This window comes from Octopus bimaculoides, chromosome 21, assembly GCF_046866305.1.
Source record: "Octopus bimaculoides isolate indiv1 chromosome 21, ASM4686630v1, whole genome shotgun sequence".
In the NCBI taxonomy this organism is placed as follows: domain Eukaryota; kingdom Metazoa; phylum Mollusca; class Cephalopoda; order Octopoda; family Octopodidae; genus Octopus; species Octopus bimaculoides.
In genome coordinates, this window is record NC_142948.1 from 34,243,604 (window position 1) to 34,252,690 (window position 9,087).

The following is a 9,087-nucleotide window of genomic DNA, read 5'->3' on the forward strand; positions in this document are numbered from 1 at the left end:
ATCTAAACCATAAGTACAATCAGACTCCATTACAATAATAATATTAACAACAACGAAGACGACGACGACGACGACGACGACGACAACAACAACAACAACAACGCCAATGACATCACTACTACTACTACTACTACTACTACTACTACTACTACTACTGAAAACAACAACAACCACAAAAATAATATTAATAGCTGTTTCTACGATACGAACAAGGGGTGAAATTGTATGGGGGTAGGGTAAATCGATTACATCGACGCCAGTAAATGATTGGTACTTATTTTATCGATCCCGGAAGGATGAAAGGTAGAGTTGTCTTCCGCGAGATTTGAACTCAGAACGTAAAGACGGATGCGAAACGCCGCTGAGCAAATATGGTGTTGTAACATCTTTTACCATAAGCGAGAATTTTTTCTCCAAGAAAACTTCAGTGAATTTGTCTTTAGAAGTTAAGATATGTCATAAACATATTTTAACTAAGCTGAAGTTCGTTTAATTAATTTATATTTACGATGAATATTTACGATGAAGTAGATGTTCGTCACCGTTGGTGACTTTAAACAGCCCAAAGATGTTGGTTCGAGTTGGGACCTGGCTACGTGATTGAATAAATCTTAACATAATGTTGGCCGCATCCTTACCAGTCAAAACCGTTTGCTTCCCAACCATATGGTTCAAGGTTTAGTCCCACTTCGTGGAACGTTGAACAAGTGTCTTTTACTAGAGCCTCGGGCCAACCAAAACCTTGAGAGTGGAATTGGTAGACGTAAACTGAAAGTAGTCCGTCGTATATATATGTGTGTGTGTGTGTGTGTTCGTGTTCATGTGCATATGTCTTTGCAGCGGTGTTTGTCCCCTCCACCATCGACTGACAATCGATGTTGGTGTGTTTGCATCCCCGTAACTCAGCGGTTCAGCAAGGAGAGACTGATAGAATAAGTTCTAGGCTTACAAAAAATAAGTCCTAGGGTAGACTCCTTCGACTAAGGCAGTGTTCCAGCATGGCCGCAGTCAAATGCCTGAAACAAGTAAAAGAATTAAAAAAAAACTAAGTATGCCTGCCCGTGAGTCCATATAGAACATCGATCTGCTTATTTTAATGATTTTATTTGCATTTTACTTTCACTTTTATCTCTACATTTTGGGATCTAATTTCAGATAGAAATTCTTCAGCGAGAAGATTCTTTCTTCATCAAATTCCAGTGCCTTAACAATTCTAAAGAATGTCCCTGCCTATCGAAGGTACCAAATCTACAGAAAATGTGCTGCAAGACATCTCTATGTAACAACCACACACTTATGTGTCTTGCATCATCATCATCGTCATCTGCGACATTTGTCTGGAAGAATCCGAACCTTATTCGATCTCTGCTCCTTCTGTTCTCCTTCTACCAACAGCATTGACTGAATATCGGTTACCAGTTTCGGCTAGTATGCCTCTGTGTGTGTGTAGGATGGGGGCGGTTGTAATTGTATGTGATGTGCGTTTGTGAGTGTGTGTATGCGTGTGTGTGTGCCTATGTTTGTGTGTGAGGCTTTGACGTACTTGTGCCCTATTCGCCTCTCATCTTTTCGGGGTCGATTAAATAAGTACCAGTTCCGCACTGGGGCCGTTGTAATCGACTTAATCTCTTCCCCCAGAATTTCAGGCCTTGTGCCTACAGTAGAAAGAATTATTATTATTATTATTATTATTATTATTATTATTATTATTATTATTATTATTATCATTATTATCATCATCATCATCACAGACGTCGCACAGTATACAATACTTTCACACATTTTTGTGCATACACTCATACACATAGTTATATAAACAATCACACATACTTATATTCGCACACACAACACATACACACAACACACACACACACACACACACACACACACACATATATATATATATATATATATATATGCATACTTACACACACACACACAGACACACACATATACAAAGAAGTAGAAACACAATCCCAGTACAACACCAGAGCAAACGTATACATCACAATATGGCCGAAAGAAAGTATTACATATGTCAGACGTTACAGTTTATCAGAATAGATATTGGCAGGATGTCAGAGGAACTGAAGACAAATTAGGACAATTCCATCGTCCTGGGATTCCGATTCGCAAACACTGAAGAAGTCCCTTGGCATATTTTGAAGTTTCCCGACTTGTTTTTCACTATTTTCTTTAGTTCCCATCAATACTGGTTGCTATTTCAAATCTAGATATTTGCTGTTACTTGGCCGACTGAACTCAAGGAGTGGCAACATTAAGACATTGGAATATACACCTGTGCGTGCGTGCGTGTGTGTATGTGTATATGTATATATATATATATATATATATATATATGATTAGAAGTAGTGTTAAACTCATGAAGGGATGGTTTATATATATGCATACATACATACATATATATATATATATATATATATATATATATACAAACATATTTACACATGTATGTACATACGTATGCATGTATGTATGTATATATGTAATGTGTATGTATGTGTGTGTGTGTGTGTGTTGTATTTTAGTCAATTTAACATAAGGTCAGCCAAAATTAATTGTCTGGAATATATACTTCTGCACCTGTGTGTATTCATGTATATGTGTGTGTGTGTGTGTGTGTGTGTGTGTGTGTGTGTGTGTGTGTGTGTGTGTGTGTGTGTGTGTGTGTGTGTGTGTGTGTGCGAGTGCGTGTGCGTGTACGTGTGCATGTGTGGGTGAGTTTAAGTTACAGAATGCCAAAATTTAACACCTGATGTACATACATACACGCGCAGACACACACATAAGCAAACTTATAGACATACGAACGTATATATGCACGTACATGCTACATATATAGTTGACTATGAATGAAGGAAAAAAATCGACGAATGAAGGAAGAGAGAAAAGAAAATGACGAACCAGTGATTGCAGAGATCGAATGGATGGAGAGAACTTTAAAGAAACAAGAAAATAGCAGCAAAGCCACGTGACAGCGGTGTCAGTCGTAGCGTGCAGACGATCATATAACTTGTTTCGTTCTTCTCTTCCGTGTTATTTTGACATGCGCATTGGGTTTTTCATTCTTCTTTTCCGTTTTATGAATTCAGGACCTGAAAGCGTAGCTTGTGTTATGCTTGTACGGAAAGATAGTCGCTCATCTGTTATTCCTTAAAAGGTGAAATGCACTTTATATATACACTTTATATACATTATGCACAATTTTATAGATTTAAGACACCGCACTAATAAAATAAATATTCACTCTTATTTTTCCATTTTCCCCATAAACAAAAATAATTTTAAAAAATCCCGTACATATGATACAACCTTTAGTTAAATTGCATATGTCTGCCACGTAAATAAGCGTGAATATTTCACGGGATTGCACTTATGCGCATGCGTTAAGTGATAGCTGATATAGAAAACTTCGTTCAATTTTTTAAAAATATATGTTTCACTATCCAATCACCAACGCCACCACCTCCACCACCACCACAACCACTACCAGCATCATTTCTCTCCCTCCTTCCCAAATGGCTAAGTTGACCTCGGTGGCATTTGAACTCAGAACGTAAAGACGGACGCATTACCGCTAAGCATTTCGCCCGGCGTGCTAACAATTCTGCCAGCTTACCGCCTTAATAATAATAATAATAATAATAATAATAATAATAATAATAATAATAATAATAATAATAATAATAATAATAATAATAATAATAATAATAATAATAATAATAATAATAGAACTGCTACAAAATGTTTGCTTGCTTGGCAAGACCAGAATAACCAGGAAAGTATTAGACAGCTGAAAAGAACAGATAGTATGGTACCGTAGGCTGCAGGTAGTAAGCCCGCTACGCATGCAAGACTCCAGGAGTTCCAACAAAACTTGAGTTAATAAAAATAATAATGATGATGATGATGATAAACTATCAAGAAAGAATAGTTTAGGAAAATCGTATAAACCATTGCAGACTAAATTCTATCTTAAAAATGTTATTAAAAACTGGCGATGAAAATTAGGAAGGTTAAAGTCACCGCGAATAGCAGTGATAACAAAACATCTATAAAGTCTCAGATTCTGGAGAAAGGTGATAAAAATAAAGAGTTTTAAATTATTCACCATTTCCTATAAATATCTAATCGATTCTTGGAAGTAATTGCCATTTATTGTTCCTCATGTAACACCTTTTCCTAGAAACATACCATTTTACATACATTTATTTTTTTTGTTTCTTGCATCTAATAGCGATTTTAAATTTCTTAATTTCCTGCTCTAAAATTTTAATATATTTTAATGGATTTTAGTCTACGCTGTCTCTCAAATGAATATTGCCTGAAGAGCAATGTTTTGGCGAAACTAGTCTTTATAACGAAGGGGTTGGATGTTCAACTGTTAATTACAGAGCAATATTGTGCTGTGAAATTAGGCATTGGGGTCTCTTTTGCTTAGTACTTTTTTTCCAACCTTGATTTGTATTTACGTTCTTACTCGTGTGTGTATATATACATACACACACACACACACATATATATATATATATTATATATATATATTTGTGTGTATGCATGTATGTATTTATGTATGCATGAATGTATGCATGCATGAATGTATGCATGTATGCATGTATGTATGTATGTATGTATGTAATATATTTGTTTGTGTATACGCTTGTCTAGCGTCAACCGGGAAAGGATTTACATTCCAATGTTAACTGAAGATGTGAAATACACTATTGTGGTTTCCTTGTTGTTTTGTCCAAGAATCTCTATAATCTTGCCATAACTTCCGCTGCCAGTTGCAGACAATCTACAGATGATCTGTGTCACTTTGGGATCAACGTCTGTCGCAGATCTCAGATTATGACGCACGAGTTGTTATTCCGTTACAAAATACATAGACATACACAAACTCTGAAATGTGCGTACACACAAATACACACACACACATACCCACACACAAACATATATATACACACACGCACACCCAAACACATACACACTCATATATTCACACACACACACACACACACACACATACACACACATACACTCACATACAAACACGCATATAAACACACATATAAACAGGTATACATAGAAATATGTTATTGCATTATTAAATACATAGATATACACAAACACTCAAATGTGTGTACACACAAATATATATATATATATATATATACGCGCACAAACACACTCACACACATTCAGACACGTACACATAAGCTCAAACACACACGCACACACACACACACACACACAGCGCATACAAACCCATATATGTACGTACAGACATGCATATACATATGTATATGTTTGTTTACACAGTCAACCGTCTGTGCTTGTTATTGTTATTAATCCACCCGTATATTCGTCGCTAACTTCCCTCATAGCTGCACAAAACTACTTATCTAACAATGTCGTGCATATCGTCTGGAAAGTCAGCTTAAGGATCTCCGTCTGCATCATCGATGAGTATTCATGTGTTCAAAGAACTGAATTTCCAGGCGTACTGAATTAGCGCATAAAAAACTGAATATTCCTTAGGTCAGGGGTTGTCAACCATTTTTGTCCTAGGGACCCTTTAATCCTATTTCACACGGATGGACTCTTCTAACTATTTGATGTTTAACCCTCTTTTGCCTCCCTTGTGGATTCCCTCCCTGAGATAATGTCTTCTTCTCCCAAGCCTTATTGACTTCGAGTTGCCATTGCTGCTTCTTTAAGTTCGCCTTTGTTTTTTTTTTTATTATTTAAAAAATTTTGTTCTATGGATGGATGGATCTGTAGGTTTCGACTATACAAACTCAGGTGTTTAATCAGCTAAATTACCTGCCCATTTAATTAGCGCGTTGCTCGCTAATTCTTTCACAGACCTCTCGTATGTCCTCAAAATAATTCCCTGCTAAAATTAGCATGATGCTATGTGCAGCAAAGCTGGAGTTTTGAATTATAATGATACCATTCATCTGATGAGTTTCTCTACAACAACAACAGCAGCAACAACAACAACAACAACAACAAAAACAGCAACAACAATGACAAGAAAAACAAAAGCAAGAAGATGTTTGTGTGAGCAGCAAAACTAATCCAAGGGCGATAATCGTATGAAACCATATGTGTATAAATGACAGTCTTAATTCAGTCGTAATTCATGCCCCTCCCCCGCCACCTCGCCCCCACCAACATAGTTAGAAAACACCTTCATCCCGAACATCATTGGAACGAGGCAAGCTCTCCCAGTTTGTATTTCGTCCGTTGGGATTATTTATTTTTTACTTTATTTTACTGTTTTGTCCTTGACGTTGTACGAGGCATGAGAACCACAGAATCTCATAATATTTATTTTGTTTAATAGCGAAATAATTCGTATCGATTTATGGAATTAATATCAAATAAAGATAAAACAATATTTCGTTGTTTTGATTTTTGCATGTATTTTTTTTTATGTATATAAAGGAATTCGTCAAGGAACTAAAGCGAACTATAGGTGGCAGATATGGTTGTGTAGTAAGAACTTTATTTCTCAACCACATGCTAGGCTATTGGCAGAAAAAATTTGTAAAGATTTGCTAGCTTTTATATATACTCAAGTATTATGATGTTAGCATTTCAAAGTTCGTTTCGGCATTTTCCATTTTCTGCCGACTGAAACTACGCCTGCGCAGTGGATTTTGAAAAAGTCATAACATACACTCTAAGAGACACGTCTGTTTTGTCTCATAGTTATACGTTAATCTTTGACGGCTGGTTTACTCAAGAGAATTTGCCTAGTAAATTTTTGTATTTACTAAAAAAATTCGAAACTTAAAGGTCTCACCGTTAAAACAAGGTAAAAGTTTTTCTTTTTTCTTTCCTTTTGAAATGTTTAAATTTTTTGTGGTTTTTGGTCGTTTTCTAGTGTGTAGAAATTGCCTGTTATAGGTAATTTCTTTTGTATTTTATATTGTATATATGTATGTATATAAATATATATACATATTTGTGTGTGTCTGTATTTGTCCTTCTACCATCGCTCGACAACCGATGTTGGTGTGTTTCTACGAATTCGTAGAAAAGAAAAAACGTTTGCTAATGTTTTATAAATACAAGGAATAGTTTTATTCATCAAAGTATGCACACATATTGTCAATACCCTTTTGCCATTTCAGCAGTGGCTTGTCCAACCCGGAACTGTAAAAGCTTGGTAGTCTAGAGTCAAAAAAATCTTGGAAGGCCTGTTTTACAGCATCGTCGGAAGTAAATTTTTTTCCTATCAAAATGTTATCCAAATTCTGAAAGCGGTGGTATTCAGTGGGGTCAAGATCAGTTGAGTGTGGTGGATGATGGAGGACTTCCAACTCCAACTGCTTTAGTTTCACCAATGTCATTTCTGGCGCTGTCTTGCAATAAAACAGGAGTGGATAGGTTGTAAGTTTCTGCGTCATTTGGTCCAGTTGGCAGCAGTATACTTCGACCGTGATCGACGAGCCAGGTTTAATGAAATCATAATGGATCTCACCTGCGTCAGACCACCAAACACACACTATCAGCTTCTTTTGATGAAATTTGCGTTTTGGACTGTTTTGGCGACTCGTCTTTGTCCAACCATTGTGCTGAACGTTTACGGTTGTTGTATTGGATCCATTTCTCATAACATGTTACAATTCGATTAAAAAATTATTCATTTTTGTGACGAGAAAGTAGCATAATACAGGCTTCCAAATGTTGCTGTTTCTGATTTTCATTGAGTTCATGTGGAACCCACCTATCCAACTTTTTCACTTTACCGATTTGAACTAGGTGAGTCAATATTGTTTGACTGCTAACACCATACAACAACGATAATTCACGGACACCTTGAGATGGATATGACTCGACGGCGGCCTGTCTGTGATGCAGTATTTCCAAGAAACAACTCATATTTCAAAAATGTACGAATTTCCGACTTATCCATCGCTAAAGAAAAATAGCAAAAAACGATTTATAAATAATTTATAAAGCGCAAAATGAGTTAGAATAAAGTAATAGATGCGTCAGTTTTCTAACATAAAATAAAGATTGTCAAAATATAATAACAGTGCAAAATTAGCAGCTGTCAAAGTTTACCATATACCTTACTACAAATTTCATACTTGACGACCTCATATATATATATATATATATATATATATATATATATATATATATATATATATATATATAATGTATATAAACATATCTATACATACACCCCTCTCTGTCTCTATCTGTCTGTATATCTATCTCCTCTATCTATCTGGCAAAAATTCACATAATTTTCATTTATCAAATTAAAAAATTCAACTAAAGAAAAAAAAAATCGATCAATGAAATTTATAGTGAAAAGAACACTCACTCAAAGTACAACTTATTGGGAACGAACCCGTAACTCTGTTGTTGCAAATCTGCTTTTGTGACCAAATACCTACTGTCTGTACCGAATAATGTTCTTAAACACGGAGGGCGTTATTATTGTAATTCATCGATTGAGATTAGGAATTTCAATTAAGACGTTGGCAACAATGTTAACTATTTTCTATGGTCTTTCCCTCCTTCACATTTTAAGTTTACACTTTGTTACGTTGAACTTTCTACATCTCGGGTCATCTCAAATTGCCATTGTTAAAAAATTGGTCAATAATTCCTACAAACTCTCTTCAAAATCTTTTCCAACACACACACACACAAGACACAATGTACCTATACCTATGTTTGTGTGTGTGTGTGTGTGTGTGTATGTGTGTTAAGATAATGACTATAAAATCTGAGAGTTTTAATTTAAAAAATTATATATTTTTATCGTTAACAAAATAAACGTTGTCATTACTACCAACGGCAAACATCTAGTTCGAAGCTAATTACCGTTAGACTGTGTAAGATAGTAGTCGCTGTCATGAGTTTCTTGATGATAGCTGTTCACGGTGTGTTGCTGTTGTCGCCTTTTCGTTTTTTTTTTTTTTTTGCGTTGTGACAATGCTCTGCCCTGCTGCTAGTTCGGTACTGTCTCCTATCTGCCCGTCGGGGTTAAAATGCGCTGAATATATATAATTGCAGTCTTGGTCAGAAGAAATG

General features: G+C 35.6%; 1 long non-coding RNA gene across 1 annotated transcript in view; it reads left to right on the top strand.

Moving 5' to 3' along the window:
• Positions 1-6,427, top strand: part of LOC149131558 (uncharacterized) — a 22,883-nt gene extending 16,456 nt beyond the window's left edge. The window contains exon 2 of the long non-coding RNA XR_016237797.1: positions 1,156-6,427. This is a non-coding gene — a long non-coding RNA (uncharacterized LOC149131558). The remainder of the gene's footprint in view (positions 1-1,155) is intronic.
• The last annotated feature ends 2,660 nt before the right edge of the window (positions 6,428-9,087 follow it).